The sequence below is a fragment of the Leptidea sinapis genome, chromosome 47 (assembly GCF_905404315.1).
Source record: "Leptidea sinapis chromosome 47, ilLepSina1.1, whole genome shotgun sequence".
NCBI lineage: Eukaryota > Metazoa > Arthropoda > Insecta > Lepidoptera > Pieridae > Leptidea > Leptidea sinapis.
The window spans coordinates 2,738,156-2,757,982 of NC_066311.1; the positions used below are offsets into that span (position 1 = coordinate 2,738,156).

The 19,827-nt window shown below is 35.9% G+C and overlaps 1 long non-coding RNA gene across 1 annotated transcript; it reads left to right on the forward strand.

Moving 5' to 3' along the window:
- The first annotated feature begins 2,489 nt into the window (after positions 1-2,489).
- Positions 2,490-3,857, forward strand: LOC126978209 (uncharacterized). Its single transcript, XR_007732534.1, has 3 exons — positions 2,490-2,624; positions 3,177-3,306; positions 3,680-3,857. It is a non-coding gene; the product is annotated as an uncharacterized LOC126978209 (long non-coding RNA).
- Positions 3,858-19,827: the final 15,970 nt, after the last annotated feature.

Consider the following 19,827-nt stretch of genomic DNA (forward strand, 5'->3'; position numbering starts at 1 on the left):
TCATTAATAGAGCACGGCAATACTTCAAGCCGGCCACACATGGAGATTTGCTGTCATATCTGGTCTGGGGCACCCCAGTATTAGCTCGATCCATTTGTCCGCGTGCAACGCAGAGCAGCTTGAATTGTCGGGGAACCAGTGCTCTGTGAAGGGCTATATCACTTGGCGTTGCGTTGAGATGTCACTTCATTGTGCTTCGTCTACCGCATTTATCACGGGGAATGTTCCGAAGAGCTGTTTTACCTGATTCCTGCCGCCAAATTCCACCTTCGCACGACACGCCAAATTTAAGGATTATCCCACCATCTGGATGTCTTGCGGTTCTCCATTGTGCGCTTTTAGAGGAGCTTTCGTTCACGTACTACAAAGCTCTGTAATGAGCTTCAAAAAATACAAAAAGCTAGCTTATTTTGCTATCTATAAACCGAAAAAACATTAAAATAAAGAAAATCTATTGAAATGTAATCGAATGAATATTTAATCGATTAAAATAACATTAAGATCCAGTTCTTTTATTTCAATAATATTCATTAGGTGCTTAGTTCATGTTCGAATGACCATATTATTATGAATAAAATATAAAATTTCCTCAGGAAAAAACAGAACTGAGTAATTATTTTATTATTAATAAATCGATCAATAAATCGATTTTCATAAAAAATCGATACTAGTGAAGTCCTTGTTCCTCAACGCTAACTTCACTTTGACAATGACAGTCTGACAGATCATTTCGTTTCTTCGTTATTGTCACTTCGTTACTCGTTGTATTCGTAGAGTTACCGTCTTGTTAACTACCTACCCAATTGAATTCCAAGGAAATTTGCCTGTAGCAGTCTGTTTTACAGTTCATGTATGAGTATATAATGAGTATAATATATTATTCTAATCTGAGCAAATAAAACTATCTTTTAATTCAGGTATACTATATTATATCTAATTACAAGTTGTCTTATATTATAATGCAAAAAAAGGTCGTTACAGTAGTAGATAGGTATACGTAGATAGATAGGTATTTTTATCTAAAAAAAACAAGGTTGGTACCCATCTAATATAAGTATGTGATAAATCCTTAGCAGCTAGGCATTTAATAAACCTACAATAGACGAGCTGTCAACATTTAGTTTAAGACATACCTAACCTCATTTTTATAACTTCGATTACTCAGCTCCTAGATTGACAAATCTTGCTAAATTTTCAATTATTGATTATTTAAATGTTATCTTTTAAATAATGCTACTTTCATCTTACCTGGGCCCAGGAATGTATGGAAGCGTTTCAATCTCCTTTACTCTTTTCTGTATGCTTCGTGGTATGTACTTATTCGTGGCTAGGACCATTATCACATACGGTTGTGTGGAGTGGGCGAATAAGACATCTAACGTAGAGGTGAAGCTATACCTAACAAAACTGCAAAGGCTACTAGCTACTACTGTTTGGCATGCATTCGTCTGTGTAACAGGCGAATATATATGAAATCCAGCCTAGGTGGAACTCATTTGCTCATCCACACTAAGTTGTTCCTCGATTGGAACTTTGTTATAATCTTCATGCAGAGATTCTACTACTGGACGTATTTTGTAAATCCGGTGATAAACAGGATGCTCCGTTGTATTAAATTATTGTCATTGAAGTAAAATATTTGCAATTTTTTTCAAATTTATTTAATGTCATGGCTTTCTGTATTAGAGATGGTCCGAGTATAGGGCTCCAGTGAGTTCAATTCAATTTGACTGGCTTTTTTTGTTTGTTAGTTTGAGATGGTTGATTTGAAGTTTCGCGTGATGGTACAGTTTCTGTACTGTTGGATGGATTTTCATGGTTGTCTTCTAGACATGGCATCCATGTCAATATCCATTTCTGAAGCCTCTTTAATAAAAACAATCGTACACATTCTAGGTATTAAACTAAATAATAACACTTTTCGCCCGATTTAGACTACCGGCAACAAACACAATATTATATCGTCTAAAACAAGTGAAAACGTAAAATATACTTAAGCCCATAAAAGTTTAACACTTACCTCTCCAGGGCTTCCTTAAAACTACGCAAATTCGCACTTAAAACTCGATATAGTTTATAGCTCGATAAGTTCTAAATGAAACATATCCATCTAACTGCATTATTATTGAATAATTATCAAGCAAACATTCCGTCGGAACAATCACATCGAAAGTTATAGCAAATTGTTGCAAATTTGCTCTGATTCGGTCTAATTTTGTATTTAAACTTCAAATATTAATTGTGAAAAATTTAAAATTATATTTACTTAACTAAAGCAGAGTGTTACACGATTCTATTTCTTCAAACTTATGGCACATTATATTCAAGATGTTATCAATTTTAGTACTTACTTTAATTTTTGTAGTATCTACTTTAATTAAAAATAAATTATACTTTCATTGCGTGATAAGCTGAACAAACAACAATTTGTTAATAATTAATTGAAATGATAAAATATGGAGACTTCTTAAAAAACTAATTAAAATTATAATAACTTCCTTGTGGGCTACCTATATAAGTCAATGGAAGAAAGTTTTCAATATTACTAATCGTCTGGAAGTCTCCTCATAGTTTGTCACGTCGATAGAAGGAAATAAAACCATTCGCCATGAAACTATTACTTTGTAAGTATCATCTATTTTTTTCCACCGTGTGATAACAATCGTAAAAATATAACAGTTATGCCTATTACTCAGATAGGTCGATTTAGTTATTATGTTGTGGGTCGATGTAAATGTTTTAACATGATCCCAGAAAAAGTTAAAATCAATTTATGTATCACGAAATTGAAAAGAATTGTTAAAAGACGTTTATGTGGTATAGGTAACACAAATTACTTTCCTTATAATCCACAGATTGGAAATGAAGCGACTTCAGAGTATTTAAATTATTAATTTACATTTACATTTTCGAATTTGGTATTGAATTATTTTTTCAGTTAGATATTAAATAAATATAATAATGAGTTACTGGATTTTGAATATCACCACTAGGGTTGAATACCTATGTAGAACTACAGTGATATTAAACAACAATTGCAATTTACTATTATGACAATACTTATTATTTTATATTATAATCCTAACTTTAAAGAAGTTTAACACCTTAATCATCCACTGGTTTCTTCATTATAAATGTCATGCTAATATTTAAAGGACTAAACATTTTTATTTCAGTTGTTACATTCATTTTATCAATCGTTGCTTGGGCAAGTGCAAAATCAAAACTCCTCTGTGATTTAGAGTGCGCACATGACAACGTTCCTGTCTGTGCCACTAATGGACAAACATATGGCAACAGATGCTTGTAAGTATTCCGAATAATCTATTATGATAAAGATAATTCTGCGATAGTAAAGTAGTGCTTACTAATTTAAAATAAAATAATGAACAAAACGTAACACATGAATTGCGTATCACCAATTTAAAATGCATTTTCGCCCTGGAGGTGACTGTGTTACAACAGAGTGTGTGCAGGTCGGAATGGATCACTTATCTTCATTTTTTCTTGAGAATGCTACCTATATCACAATCGTCAAAAGCCCTGACACGATTAGGATACATGGTGGATATATTATAACTATGTAGTTAAATATATTAATACTATCAATAATTAAAACTTATAATAAATTATTATTTTCATCATTTAATCTATTTTAATTCTTCTTTTCACATTTAAGGTGTGACTGCCGCGGTGCAACGTTTGCTCACAAGGGCGTTTGTAAAGCCGATGCTGAACCTAATGTAGATGATTCTACTACTCAGGCCCCATAAGGAGCAAGGAGCATACATATATCATGTACCAAATAAAAGAAAGTAATAAAATTCAAAACGAATAAAGGCAGTAAATCATTTTAATTGTTTGTTTCATTAAAAAGAGCTGAACTTAAGTCACAGGATTCTTATTAATAATGCCACATTTTATGTTTGTGACACATCAATTGTTTTTCAAAATATATTCCTACACCAATTTCACACTGTATAAAGTTGTTGTTTCAGTCATCCCGAGGGACGTATTAAATAACCTCTTGGAAAGTATTCACTGTGCGACACTTTCTAGAGCCGTGATCGTCCAGTTGTGCGAGGAACGTGGGGAGCGCTCGAAGTGAAGCAACGTCCTCAGGAACTATTTGCACTGGGTATATGGTACCCACATGCCTATTATGACTCGAGCATTTCGTAGGGACCTACTTGGTGCATAGTGGCGAGAATGTAGTGGTGGTAAAGCCAAACTTTACAAATATTATGATGAAAAGCAAGAATTACGTCGTAATAAATTAAACTCGTCACTGAACTAATTATTAGAAATTTAGCTTGTCCGGGAGGTAAGAATTCGATGAACCTGCGCACGAAACGTTTCGTGATTACCCTAGAACGTAGTTTGTATGGCTCAAAAGTTATACCGGTCTAAAATTCTTCAAAAGGTTTTATCGCCCTTTTATTTATTTAAGGAAAAACAACAGCTAATACAATTTCTATAGATACTTAAATAGTAACAGACAGCCAATTACAGGTTTACGTACTAATAGAAGTGATATAAAACATGTAAGTGGTACGTGAATACTATTTTTTTTTACTTTGGAAATGCTTGTAGTAAATATGTCTTCAATATCTGATAATCTACTAATATCATTCACTGTTCTCCACGCCCGCACCTCAGAATACAGATGTATTCTGAGGTCCGCACCATACATAAGCTTTTCCTATAATTGCAAGAATATAACTGCAAGAACACCGAATGGAGAGCTATACTTAAGAGATTTTTGAGGTACAATAAATTATGTTTAGCAATACCTTATGAACAATATTGACTCATTTGCGTCAAAGCAATAAATTAAAAAAATATAAAAAATGGGTGCCTTATGATTTGACTGAGCTGCAGAAAGAAACGCGTGTTGAAACTTGTTGTATCGATACAGAAATGAAAGAATATTGGATCAAATTGTGATATTCGATGAAAAGTGGATTCTTTACGATAACCTTAAGCGAAAAATGCAATGGCTGACCCTAAGTCAAACGCGGCAACTATGTCCTATAGCAAAGCTTACAAATAAATAGGTTATCGTCATTATTTGGTGGTCGCAGCATAGTGTTATTCACTATAGCTATCTCCGATCTGGTCAAGTAATAACGGCAGATATCTACTGTGCCGAACTCCGAAAAATCATAGCAAAACTAGCAGTGAAACAGCCCAGAATCATGAATCGATCTTCACCATTACTGCTCCATGATAACTCGAGACCTCATACAGTACGAGTAACCATTTCAACTCTACAGGAACTGCAATTTGTCACCCTCCGTATTCGCCAGACTTGCTCCAACGGACTACCATTTTTTTTGTTATTTGGATAATTTTCGACGTGATAAGAAGTTTTCTTCTCAGGAGGCGGTAGAAAATTCTTTCACACCGTTTGTTAAATCTAGATCACCAGTTTTATCGCATAGGCATATTATGACCTCCTATTAGATGGCAGCTATGTATAGATAATAATCGGAATTATTTTGATTAAGTATTTACTTACATATTTATGTAAAATAAAAAAAATGAATTTCAATTTTTCAGTAAAAATCGGCAATGACAAACATTAATCCCTAACATACTAAAAGTCGCTAAATAAAGCCTTTGAAGACTTTCTATCAGCTTGTCAATGTGATCATTGAATAGTAACTTAGGGTCATCATTAGGTCATAGTAAACGCCGAGATCCCTCGTGCCATTGCATTTATAGGCACCTGACCTTTTAATGTGTAATCTTACGGGCTTATGTGACGACTGAATATTTTAATTTATTAAGTTCTAGTTTATTAATAAGACAATACTCCTCTAGGCGGTTGAGATCCTCCTGGAGGGCATTCATTGCAAGTATAGATGTTATTGAAGAGAATATTTTCATATCATCAGCGAAGGAAAGTGAATTGGAAGACTTAAACAGTAATCTATATCTCCTACATAGATAATAAAAAGAAGTGGATAAAGTAGTGATCACTGGGAAACACCACTAGCAACTGGAACCCAAATAGAAATTTAGTTATTTAGTACAATAACTTGAGATGATTATCGTTACAGGTCGCAATTAATGTCGATAGGTCGATTTTATCAAACGCCCTACTATAGTCGGTATAAAATGAGGGATCATATCACACAGGGACTAAAGAATATGGGGCTTTTGTTATTAATTATAATGTAAAATTCAACTGTTTCAATAATTTATATACTTATAATTATCTTCTTCACAGTCGTTCCCTCATTGCTGAGGATCGTGACTCCGCTTAAGTTCGTCTACAGCTTTCCTCCATCTGTTTCGGTCTGTCGCATGGTGGAGTGCAATGCTGAGGGGTTGGTCAGTCTGCTCAGATATTTGATCAGACCAGCGTCGTGGGCCTCACTCTTGGTCTCTTCCCCTCAATTTTCCCGGTGACCATCAAACGTTCTAGGTTATCAGCACCGCGTCGTGCAATGTGGCCAGAGTATCTCATTATCCGCTGCAGACATGTAGTGGATAGACTTGGACTGCTCCCTATTTTTAGCTGTTTAAGGATCGAGGCGTTAGTGCAGTAAGTCGTCCATGGTATCCTTAGCATGCGGCGCCAGCACCACATCTCAAACGCAATCCGTTGTCTGTCAGTCGATTTCAGGGTCCAAATTTCAGCTCCATAGAGCGCGATGGGAAAGACAAGTGAGCGGACCAGGTGAATTTTCGTCCGATTGGTGATATTTCTGTCCTTCCACACCTTGCTTAGCTGTGTCATTGCTGTTTTGGCCATTCCAATTCGCCTCCCTATTTCAATTTCACAGTTACCTCTGTTCGTGATCACTGAGCCAAGGTAGTTGAACTGATCCACGGTTTCATAGCTCTGTAGGAGATCAGTGCGCGGAATGGCTGCGAAGCGGTCCACGACCATGACCTTGGTTTTGGCCGTATTTATTGCCAGACCCATCCTGAGACTGGTGGCCTCTAGCTTGACCAGCAACTCTTTCATTTCCACTTCGGATGATGCGAATAGGGTGGTGTCATCGGCATAGCGGAGGTTCGATATTTTGACTCCACCTATCTTTATGCCACCTTCCCAGTTTTCTAGCATTTGTCGCATTATCTGTTCTGCGTATATATTGAATAGGATAGGGGAGATCACGCATCCCTGTCAAACACCTTTTTGGAACTCAAATGTGCTCGATGTGACATCCTCAATCGTAACTGTGCCATACCCTGACTCATAGAGGCTGCGTATTAGCATAACAAGATGCGCTGGAACACCTGACATTGAGAGTACATGCCACAGTTCTTCCCATTTTACGCAGTCAAAAGCCTTCTGGTAGTCAACAAAGCACATGAAGGTCGGCGTGTTACACTCGTAGCATTTTTCTACTATCAGTCGCAGATTCAGGATTTGCTCTCTCGTTCCTCTGCCCTTTACAAAACTTGCTTGTTCTTGCGGTATTTACCAGCCGAGAAAGGATCGCAATCTCGCGTTGATTACATGTAGTAGAATCTTACTAGCATGTGACACCAAGGCGATTGTTCTGTAGTTATTACAGTTTCTTTCTGAGCCCTTTTTATGAAGAGGGAGTATAGACGAGTGTGTCCAGTCCGATGGCCAGTGTCCAGTTTACCATACTGCGTTGAGCAGTTGGGTTATTCCGTTAGGTCCCAGGTCCTTTAGAACCTCCGCTGTGATGCAATCTGGTCCCGGAGCCTTGTTGTTTTTCTGTTTCCGGATGGCATTTTCAATTTCCGTACAGAGTATTGATGGTTCTACATCAATTGGTGTTGCGGGTGCCACTGCAGCCTGGTTTGACTGGTTCTGATAAAGTTCTTCGCAAAACTCCCTCCATCTTTCAGCGATGTTCATGACTTCATGGATTGGATTTCCATCCTTATCGTCTATTACCCATGACGATGGCTTGAATTTACGGGTTATTTCCTTGATCTTATTAAAAAGATCCCCTGCCTGGTGTTTCTCGGCATGGTCTTCAATTTCAGAGCATATGTTCTCGAGATATTGGTTCTTGTCTCTCCTACACTGTCGTTGAATCAGTTTATTGAGTTCACTATATTGCTCCTCATATGTGGAATACTTTCCGCCTTTTTTCATTTCCATACGCAATTCAATATTCTTCCATGTCTCCTCTGATATCCAGTCTTTTCTCAGTTTAGTTTTAGTTACCATACTGTCAAGAATATTGATGACTCTTGTTTTGAAAGTTTCCCATTGATCGTTTGGGTTAGTTTCCGTTGTGTCTGGCAGTAGTTTAGGTTCAAGCATGTTCTGGAAGTGTTCATGTTCAGGTTTTGATAGTCTAATGAACCGTTTAGGTTTCTTGCGACAGATTTTAAGCCACAAGCGTATATCCGCTACTAAGAGCTGGTGGTATGAGCCGCAGTCAGCGCCCGGGAAGGTTCCGGTGTTAGTGATTGAGGACTTCCATCGGTTTTGAATGGTGATGTAGTCGATCTGATTCCGATATCCCTCACCAGGGGAGATCCAAGTATAGAGTCGGCGTTTGTGATGTTTTAAGAAAGGGTTGGTGACCACCAAGTCTTGGCTCACGCAGAAATCTATAAATTTTTCTTCCTTTTCGTTCCTTATACCAACTCCATGTTTACCGATTATGTGGTAAATATTATGATCATCGTGCTCAGTGTTTCCAACCTTAGCATTCCAGTCTCCTTGAACTATCAGCATTTCACGCTTACAGATACCGTCTATGGTCGTTTGGAGTATCCCTTGTGATGAATTTGACGTTGGGGCATAGACTTGAACGATGTTAAGAGAGAGTGGCTTGCAATCTATTCCGATAGTCATTATGCGATCGTTTATTGTGTTATAGCCAGTAACGTGATGGGCCGGTTTATGGGGAACTAGAATTCCGACACCATTCTTAATATCAGGCTTATTAGCAATGATAGTTCTGTCCGTGATGATAGATCGGTCCCAGTAAAGATTTTTGTTTTCCAGAACTGGCCCCAGAGTATACTTATAATACGGGACTTCAAAATGCACAAGATTGTGTCGAAGAGCAAGTTACTGATGGATAATCCTGGCTACTTGATTTTGTCTGTGCAAATACTCTCCATTGGCAAGACGAGAACAACCGGAAATAATATGTCTGGTAGACTCACCAAGATGATGGCACGGCCTACATATGTCTACTGTGCCATCATTCATGATGTATTTCCGGTAGTTTTTCGTCTTGATAACTTTATCAGCAATTGCACAAGCGAATCATTCAGTTTCCCCAAAGAGGTCACGAAATCGTAGCCAGGTAACAGACGAAATCCTGTCTACATCAGGCCCGTAGGGAGACTGGTAAAACCATCCATGAAGCTTTTTTCCCCTCCATACATTCAAGCAATCTTGAGAACAGAGTATCACCGGTTTTCACCAATTCTCTTTGGATAAAGAGAGCGGTGTCAGTCCATTGTCTACTGCCACAATTTGTCGATGCAGTACCCCTCCTTTACCTAGAAAATATACACTGAGATTTATACAGCTCACGATTAAGCAGGTTTTTGGCACATAGAAACACGCTGTCTCCTCATTTCCGTAGGATGTATAATCTCATCAAAGGTGAGCGTTGACGTTGCATCCGGTATGTCGTCAGTAGTATACGGACCCTACTATCTAGGGCGTCAAGCTCGGTCTGAGTCCACTTCAGTATGCCGAAAGTGTATAATATTAATAGGGACATTACCCAGCTGGTGAAAGCACGTGCCTTGTTTGCACCAGATAAAAAATGGAGGGTGACGAATGGTTTCTAATTGCAGTTCCTGTAGAGATAAAATGGTTTCTCGTGCTGTATGAGGTCTCGCGTAATCATGGAGCAATAATGGTGTAGATCGACTCATTAGTCGGGGCTGTTTCACTGCTGCTTCTTTTGCTATCATTTTTCGGAGTTCGGCACAGTAGACATAGGCCGTTATTGCTTGAGCAGATCTTTTTAAAGTATCAGTATTGGAATGACTTTGAGCCGAAAAATTGTATTAACGTACCATTACCATATTTTATATTACTTTTATTACTGATAGCCTGTTATTATTTAAGTATCTATAGAAATTATAATAAATAAAAGGGCAATAAAAGCCTTTTGAACTATTTTAAACCGGTATAACTTCTGAGCCATACATACTGAGCATACTTAGAGCTTACATACTAAGCTGTTACTCGTAGTTGTTCTAGGGTACTCTCGAAATGTTTCGTGCGCAGGTTCAACGAATTCTGGCCTCCCGAACTAGCTAAATTTCAAATAATTAGTTCAGTAACGTGTTAAATTTATCACGACGTAATTCTTGCTTTTCATCATAATATTTGTAAACTTTGATCTGCTTTGCCACCACTACAATCACGCCACTGTGCACCAAGTAGGTTCTTACGAAATGCTTGAGATTTCAATAAGTGCGATGGTCATATGCGTATGCGGGTTCCATATACCCAGTGCGAATAGTTCCTGAGGACTTTGCTTCACTTCGAGCGCTCCCCACGTTCCTGGTAAAACTAGCTGGACGACCACGGCTCTAGAAGGTGTCGCACAGTGAATACAATGTAAGAGGTTATTCAAGACGTCCCTTGGGATGACTGAAACAACTACTTTATAGAATGGGTTCAAATGAGTGTAAATGGTGTAGGAATATACTTTGAAAAACAATTGATATGTTACAAACATAATATGTGGTAATATTAATTAAAATAAGTTCAGCTCTTTTTAGTGAAACAACCAATTAAAATGATTTATTGCTTTAATTTGTCTTAAACTTTATTACTATCTTATATTTGCTTCATGATGTATGTTCCTTGCTCCTTAAGGGGCCTCAGTAGTAGAATCTTCCACATTAGGTTGTACATCGGATTTGCAAACGCCCTTGTGACCAAACGTTACACCGCGACAGTCACATCTGAAATGTAAAAAGTAAGAATAATTAAAACAGATTGAACGCTAAAAATAATGATGAATTATAAGTCATTAATTACTGATAGTATTAACACATTTAAATACATAGACAAAATAAATCTGTTCGCAAAATTTTTCAAACATAATATATAGAAAGATATTATTTATATACACTATTATGTCGCTTAGTAATAGGTGCACATGTTTAGATGCGATGTATCTTTATAAAATAATTAACAATTACATACACATGACATAATCTTAGTAAAAGTGAGTCTTCATGCCCCATCTCGATTTCCCTTGCATTCTGATGTATATACGGTATTTGCTTAATATTAGCCAGTCTTAATAGGCCTGTAGTTTTACAAATCACCGAAAATATCTATAAACAAAGAGATCAAAAGATCGCTCAAAAATAAAGTGATTTGATGTCCGTCACTTTCATTACCGATCTGTATATTTACGATATTATATTATTATTTGCGATATTATGGTTAACTATTGTATACCTGCATTACACACCAATGCAATTACTCAGTCATATTATCATGTAATATATCCACACTATTTTTTATTCGTTTATTCACAATACATATTAACTATAATAATCACCAAGTAACAAGGAACTCAAACACAACAAAATTTATTTATACTATTCTGCTACCACAATTATTATACTTTATACACAATATTATATAATACAATATTTAACATTATTATGCTTTAGCGGTCGAATATATCTTATATATGATATTTTACTCAAGCTAAAGCTAGATAACACTCTTTGTTATGTTTTTTAAAGTGATAGGATAAATAATAAATATAATATAAAATTTATAAAACAAAATTTTATGAACGCTGCGGTACTCGAACCTCGTGGGTTCCGTGCCGGTGCTCTAACGAACTGAGCTAACCGTTCGAGTGACGTATTAATTATTAGGTTCGTCATAAAATCTTGTGATTTTATGACGATTTAAGCATACAAATGCTTTGTTCAACTCTCAGTTTTTATGACGAAGTAATTTTTTTGCCTCCACCACTCGTTCGTTGATCTCATTAGTCAGTGAGGATTCAGCTCATCCATGTACAATAATTGATTCTTCAAATATATCACTTAATCCCATGGAAGAAAATACAATATCGAATAAAATTTAAAAAAATGTAGATATGACAAAATTGTAAATTACATCATTTCTACATTCCTCAAACATAAGTCAACCCTGACGAACTAAGATGAGCTTATACAGTATGTCCTTAAAAATATAGAAAATGGTGGACAAGTTGATGTGGCTTACACTGATTTTGAAATGCCTTCGATAACGCCATCATCGCCACATCATTTCACTAGCCAAACCGGAAAGTCTAGGTACATATGGGGTTCTGATAAGATGGTTTAAATCATACTTGTCTTATCGATCTCAGGCTAACGATAGTAGGTGGGTACAGATCGGATTTTGTGAAAATTCCATCAGGTGTTCCACACGGATCTCACTTGGGACCATAGCTTTACAACGCATATATTTATGATATATACAGATATTTTAATGCATGCAACCATCTTTTAAACGCAGATGATAAAAAAATATTTTACAAAATACACAATCAAAATGACTGCAATAAATTACAATTACCTACTCTTAATAATCTATCTGAGTATTATAAAAACAATTTTATTTCAGTTAATGCACCTAAATGTCAAAAGATATCGTTAAGTCCTAAGGGAAATAAGATACAATTTGCATACACGCTAAATGGAATTACTATTAAAAAATTAGGTGTTGTTAGTTTTGACATCAAACTATGTCTGAGCATGTTGATTACGTTGCGAACAAAGCGTTCAAGAACTTAGGTTTTATGATACGTACCTGTAAACCTTTTAATGACCTTGCATGACGTATTAAATCTGTTTACTATGCATACGTGCGTAGTGTCTTAGAGTACGCTAGTTGTCGGTCGCCCCATTATATAACTTATATAGAAAAACTAGAAAAGAATCAAGCTAAATTTATAAGGCACCTTAACTTTCGTCATACAATTTTTTCCAACTATAAAGATGCATGCATCATAATATAATTTCACTAGCAGACAGAGGAACGTTATTAGATACAATGTTCTTATTTAATATAATAAATAATCTTCTGGACTCCCCAACATTACTTGCTAGTATTAATTACAATGACACATAGTACTAAAACGAACGAGAAATACGCCTCTTTTTTCATTATCAATTTAAACTACGAACTTTGGTAAAAATTCTCCCATTAATAGAATTTGTAAGAATTACAATGAAGTTTTTTCGAATGTCGACATGCATAATCGCAGTAAAAATATGTTCAAAAAAGAAATTATAAAAATATTAATGAATACAGTAGATACGAAAAATGTTACTGGAGCAATATCAAACCAATAAAAAATTTAACACACGCACACATACACATCCAAACATAATATAAACACTATTACCGATTATAACATAATATAATAATAGATGTAATATATATTACATTCGTATTCATACGCATAATATTGTTTAAAACTATACATAAAATTATCATGTAATAGTAAATTTAGTTGAAATTCATAAGTTGATTTTTTATTTATGCAGAGAGACCTGAAATTGGCTGTTATATGAACACTAATTTTAAACACTCTTTTGTTATATTTATACTGTTGGTCTTTTCATCGCTATTATTTATATATTATATTGCTATCAAGGGTTATGCCCAGACACTTCACATCTGTTTTCCATTTAAATGATTTACTATCTACTGTAATAAGCTTTAACTTGGTTTTTATTTTGTGTGTAAAGTGGATTATGCACGTTTTAGAAACATTCAACTACAGGTCTACCGATTTACACCATCTGATTACAATGTACAGAGCGTTTCAACTGTCAACTTTCCCTCTGACCACTAAGACGACATCGTCAGCATAGCCTATGCAAGTAAGGGTTTGTGCAGTGAGCGAATTCGGCAGCCCATGAACGACAACTATCCAGAACAGCGGGGATGTGAATCCGCTTTGTGGAGCTTCTGGCCTCTGGTGGTTTTCCTGGTTGTTTCTTGGCCGACCACCCACCTATTTTTGACCAACAAGTTAAATTGCTGCCGCATTTTGTAGATACAAGCAGTATCCAAATGTTTTGAGTTTTCTTTAGTGCCAATTCCGCCAATACTTGTCCCCAAACAACTCGACACGCGCTTCGCCTCTACACGAGGCATCCTCAGGACATGCTGACTCGCCAATATCTCCCACGAGACTCGGTCACATTTGGATAATTATGGATTTCCGCAAAGTAACGCCTGCTTCAATAAAGATACTAGCTCTTTTTATAGTACCATGAGTTCTTCGGATGAGTATTCACTAACGGACGAAATGGGTGCATTTTGCTTGCATCAGTTTAATGGTATACATAACAAATAGAACAGACTAGTTTTTTCGAACCTATTAATTTATGTATCTAAGTGCACGGATCTTCTTACACCTATTCATTTCTAACTGGCAAAATCATTTGAAACCACCAACCATTAGATCACGCACCGCAGATCCGCTATATTTATGATTAGGTTAATTTTCAAAATATTAACAATAGAATGATACCTCTGGTATTGACCGGGAATGTGCGATTTTATCTCGCACTATTGACCAGCGTTTCAGCTTCTTAAATGAAACGGTATTTGTCCTGGTTGTTTCTTGGCTGACCTCCTACCTGTTTTTGACCGACAAGTTAAATTGCTGCCGCATTTAACAGATACTAGCAGTTTTTATAGTACAAGCATGAGTTCTTAAAATCAGTATTCGCTAACGGGCGAAATAAGTGCGTTTTTCATCGCATCAGTTTAATGGCATACATAAAAAATAGAACAGACTATTAGATCTAGTTTTTTCGAACCAATTAATTAATGTATCTGAGTGCACCGATCCTCTTACACCTATTCATTTCTACCTGCTTTGTTGATAGATGCAAAATCATTTGAAACCACCAACCATAAGATCACGCACCGCAGATCCGCTAAATTTATGATAACGGTAAATTTTCAAAATATAAACAATAGAATGATACCTTTGGTATTGTCCGGTAATGCCCATTTTAATCTCGCCCTATTGACGAGCGTTTTAGTTTCTTAAATGAAACGGTATTTGCTCTTCCGTCATTCTTCTACATCAGCTCCATACACGTCTTATAGGTATATACATACATAAGACGTGTGCGGAGCTATTCGCATCCAGTATGGTATAACTCAGCTCTGAAAAAAGTGATTAAGGAGAAAAGTGAATACTATAAAAAAATTAGCAACTACGGTAACAATTCGGACTGTCTTACATAATATAAGTCATTATTTCTGAGAATATGCCCTTCCACTATTGCTCTATCTATCGCTATGCTTTGAAGTAAATCACTTTCTACTGGCTCTGTCCCTTGGTTATGTAAATTGGCATTTATTACACCAGTATATTAGAAAGGACCTCGATATGGAATTACAAATAATAGACCATTTTCAAAAATTTGCATCAATGCTTAGATCCTTGAGAAGGTCAGCCGCAATGGTATACTACCTTGAAAAACACCTTTAGTCCCTTCCAACATGAATTTCTGAAAGTTAGTTCAATATTGCTAATCTTTTACGTCTCAATAATTTTATTACTTACGCTATGGATTGTACGCAAGTCGATTTAATCTATGCCGACTATAGTAAGGCGTTCGAGAAAATCTACCGCAGCACATTATGCAAGCTAATTCAGCCAAGAATACGGAGCGACTTGCGACGATGGTTCTCATCAAACATAGTTCTGTTGTACTAAATAACTATATTCCAAGTTGGGTTTCAGTAGCTAGTGGTGTTCCCCAGGCATCACTACTTGGTCCACTTCTTTTTATTATCTATGTAGATGATACAGATTGCTGTTTTAAGTCTGCCAATTTACTTTCCTTCGCTGATGATATGAAAATATTCTCTTCAATAACATCTATCCTTGACATTAATGCCCTTCAGGAGAATCTCAACCGTCTAGAGTATTGTATTATTAATAAACTAGAACTTATTAAATCAAAAAATTCAGTAGTCAAATATGTCCCTAAAATGAATAACCTACAAACAGATTACACATTACAAGGTCAATTGAAAAACTTGTAAATTATCGTTATTCCCATCATATTAATTTCAAAAAACGAAATTCAAATCAGTCCATAAATGACGGAGATAGGCGATTTGAGAACATCCTGACTTAATTGAGCTCGACAAAGAACTTGGTTTTAATAAACTTTGTTTGTAGCGTTAGCAATTGCAATTTTAGGGCTTATAAATTAGTCGGTGCTTCAATGGGTGTTTGGAAAATTGTGCTGGCAGATTTATTTTATCTATGTATTAAAATATGTTTATATTATCAATAATTAATTACTTATAATAAATCATTATTTTCAGCGTTTAATCTATTTTAATTATTCTTACTTTTCACATTTCAGATGTGACTGTCGCAACGTTTGCTCACAAGGGCGTTTGTAAATCCGATGTACAACCTAATGTGGATGATTTTACTACTCAGGCCCCATAAGGAGCAAGGAGCATACATACATCATGTAGCAAATAAAAGAAAGTAATTAAATTAAAAAAAAATTAAAGCAATAAATCATTTTAATTGTTTATTTCATTAAAAAGAGCTGAACTTAAGTCACAGGATTCTCATTAATAATGCCACTTATTATTTTTGTGACATATCAATTATTTTTCAAAGTATATTCCTGCACTATTTACACTCTTTAGAACCCATTGTATAAAGTAGTTGAATTTATGATTTTGAGGTACCTCTTGAATAACTTGGAAGGAATTCACTGTGTGACACTTTCTAGAGCCGTGTTCGTCCTGCCAGTTACGCAACAGTGAAGCAGTCCACAGAAAGTATTCGCACTGAGTTTGAACATCGCACTTATTGAAAACTCGAGCATTTCGTAGGGGACAGTGGCGAGATTGTCGAGGTGGCGAAGCAGAACGAACTTTTCAAATATTATGATGAAAAGCAAGAATTACGTCGTGATAAATTAAGCACGTCGTCGTCGTCTAATTTCTAATAATTAGTTCCGTAGAACTAATTATTAGAAATTAGAAACGTCTCGTGATTACCCTAGAACGTAGTGTATATGGCTCAGAAGTTATAACGGTCTAAAATTGTTCAAAAGTCTTTTATCGCCCATTTAAGGAAAACCAATAGCTAATATCATTTCTATAGATACTTAAATAGTAATATACATCAATTACAAGTTTTTCAATTGACCTTGTAATGTGTAATCTGTTTGTAGGTTATTCATTTTAGGGACATATTTGACTACTGAATTTTTTGATTTAATAAGTTCTAGTTTATTAATAATACAATACTCTAGACGGTTGAGATTCTCCTGAAGGGCATTAATGTCAAGGATAGATGTTATTGAAGAGAATATTTTCATATCATCAGCGAAGGAAAGTAAATTGGCAGACTTAAAACAGCAATCTGTATCATCTACATAGATAATAAAAAGAAGTGGACCAAGTAGTGATGCCTGGGGAACACCACTAGCTACTGAAACCCAACTTGGAATATAGTTATTTAGTACAACAGAACTATGTTTGATGAGAACCATCGTCGCAAGTCGCTCCGTATTCTTGGCTGAATTAGCTTGCATAATGTGCTGCGGTAGATTTTCTCGAACGCCTTACTATAGTCGGCATAGATTAAATCGACTTGCGTACAATCCATAGCGTAAGTAATAAAATTATTGAGACGTAAAAGATTAGCAATATTGAACTAACTTTCAGAAATTCATGTTGGAAGGGACTAAAGGTGTTTTTCAAGGTAGTATACCATTGCGGCTGACCTTCTCAAGGATCTAAGCATTGATGCAAATTTTTGAAAATGGTCTATTATTTGTAATTTCATATCGAGGTCCTTTCTAATATACTGGTGTAATAAATGCCAATTTACATAACCAAGGGACACAGCCAGTAGAAAGTGATTTACTTAAAAGCATAGCGATAGATAGAGCAATAGTGGAAGGGCATATTCTCAGAAATAATGACTTATATTATGTAAGACAGTCCAAATTGTTACCGTAGTTGCTAATTTTTTTATAGTATTCACTTTTCTCCTTCATCACTTTTTTCAGAGCTGAGTTATACCATGCTGGATGCGAATAGCTCCGCACACGTCTTACGTATGTATATACCTATAATACGTGTATGGAGCTGATGTAGAAGAATGACGGAAGAGCAAATACCGTTTCATTTAAGAAACTAAAACGCTCGTCAATAGGGCGAGATTAAAATGGGCATTCCCGGTCAATACCAAAGGTATCATTCTATTGTTTATATTTTGAAAATTTACCGTTATCATAAATATAGCGGATCTGCAGTGCGTGATCTTATGGTTGGTGGTTTCAAATGATTTTGCATCTATCAACAAAGCAGGTAGAAATGAATAGGTGTAAGAGGATCGGTGCACTCAGATACATTAATTAATTGGTTCGAAAAAACTAGATCTAATAGTCTGTTCTATTTTTTATGTATGCCATTAAACTGATGCGATGAAAAACGCACTTATTTCGCCCGTTAGCGAATACTGATTTTAAGAACTCATGCTTGTACTATAAAAACTGCTAGTATCTGTTAAATGCGGCAGCAATTTAACTTGTCGGTCAAAAACAGGTAGGAGGTCAGCCAAGAAACAACCAGGACAAATACCGTTTCATTTAAGAAGCTGAAACGCTGGTCAATAGTGCGAGATAAAATCGCACATTCCCGGTCAATACCAGAGGTATCATTCTATTGTTAATATTTTGAAAATTAACCTAATCATAAATATAGCGGATCTGCGGTGCGTGATCTAATGGTTGGTGGTTTCAAATGATTTTGCCAGTTAGAAATGAATAGGTGTAAGAAGATCCGTGCACTTAGATACATAAATTAATAGGTTCGAAAAAACTAGTCTGTTCTATTTGTTATGTATACCATTAAACTGATGCAAGCAAAATGCACCCATTTCGTCCGTTAGTGAATACTCATCCGAAGAACTCATGGTACTATAAAAAGAGCTAGTATCTTTATTGAAGCAGGCGTTACTTTGCGGAAATCCATAATTATCCAAATGTGACCGAGTCTCGTGGGAGATATTGGCGAGTCAGCATGTCCTGAGGATGCCTCGTGTAGAGGCGAAGCGCGTGTCGAGTTGTATGGGGACAAGTAGTGGCGGAATTGGCACTAAAGAAAACTCAAAACATTTGGATACTGCTTGTATCTACAAAATGCGGCAGCAATTTAACTTGTTGGTCAAAAATAGGTGGGTGGTCGGCCAAGAAACAACCAGGAAAACCACCAGAGACCAGAAGCTCCACAAGGTGGATTCACATCCCCGCTGTTCTGGAGAGTTGTCGTTCATGGGCTGCCGAATTCCCTCACTGCACAAACCCTTACTTGCATAGGCTATGCTGACGATGTCGTCTTAGTGGTCAGAGGGAAAGTTGACAGTTGAAACGCTCTGTACATTGTAATCAGATGGTGTAAATCGGTAGACCTGTAGTTGAATGTTTCTAAAACGTGCATAATCCACTTTACACACAGAATAAAAACCAAGTTAAAACTTATTACAGTAGATAGTAAATTATTTAAATGGAAAACAGATGTGAAGTGTCTGGGCATAACCCTTGATAGCAATATAATATATAAATAATAGCGATGAAAAGACCAACAGTATAAATATAACAAAAGAGTGTTTAAAATTAGTGTTCATATAACAGCCAATTTCAGGTCTCTCTGCATAAATAAAAAATCAACTTATGAATTTCAACTAAATTTACTATTACATGATAATTTTATGTATAGTTTTAAACAATATTATGCGTATGAATACGAATGTAATATATATTACATCTATTATTATATTATGTTATAATCGGTAATAGTGTTTATATTAT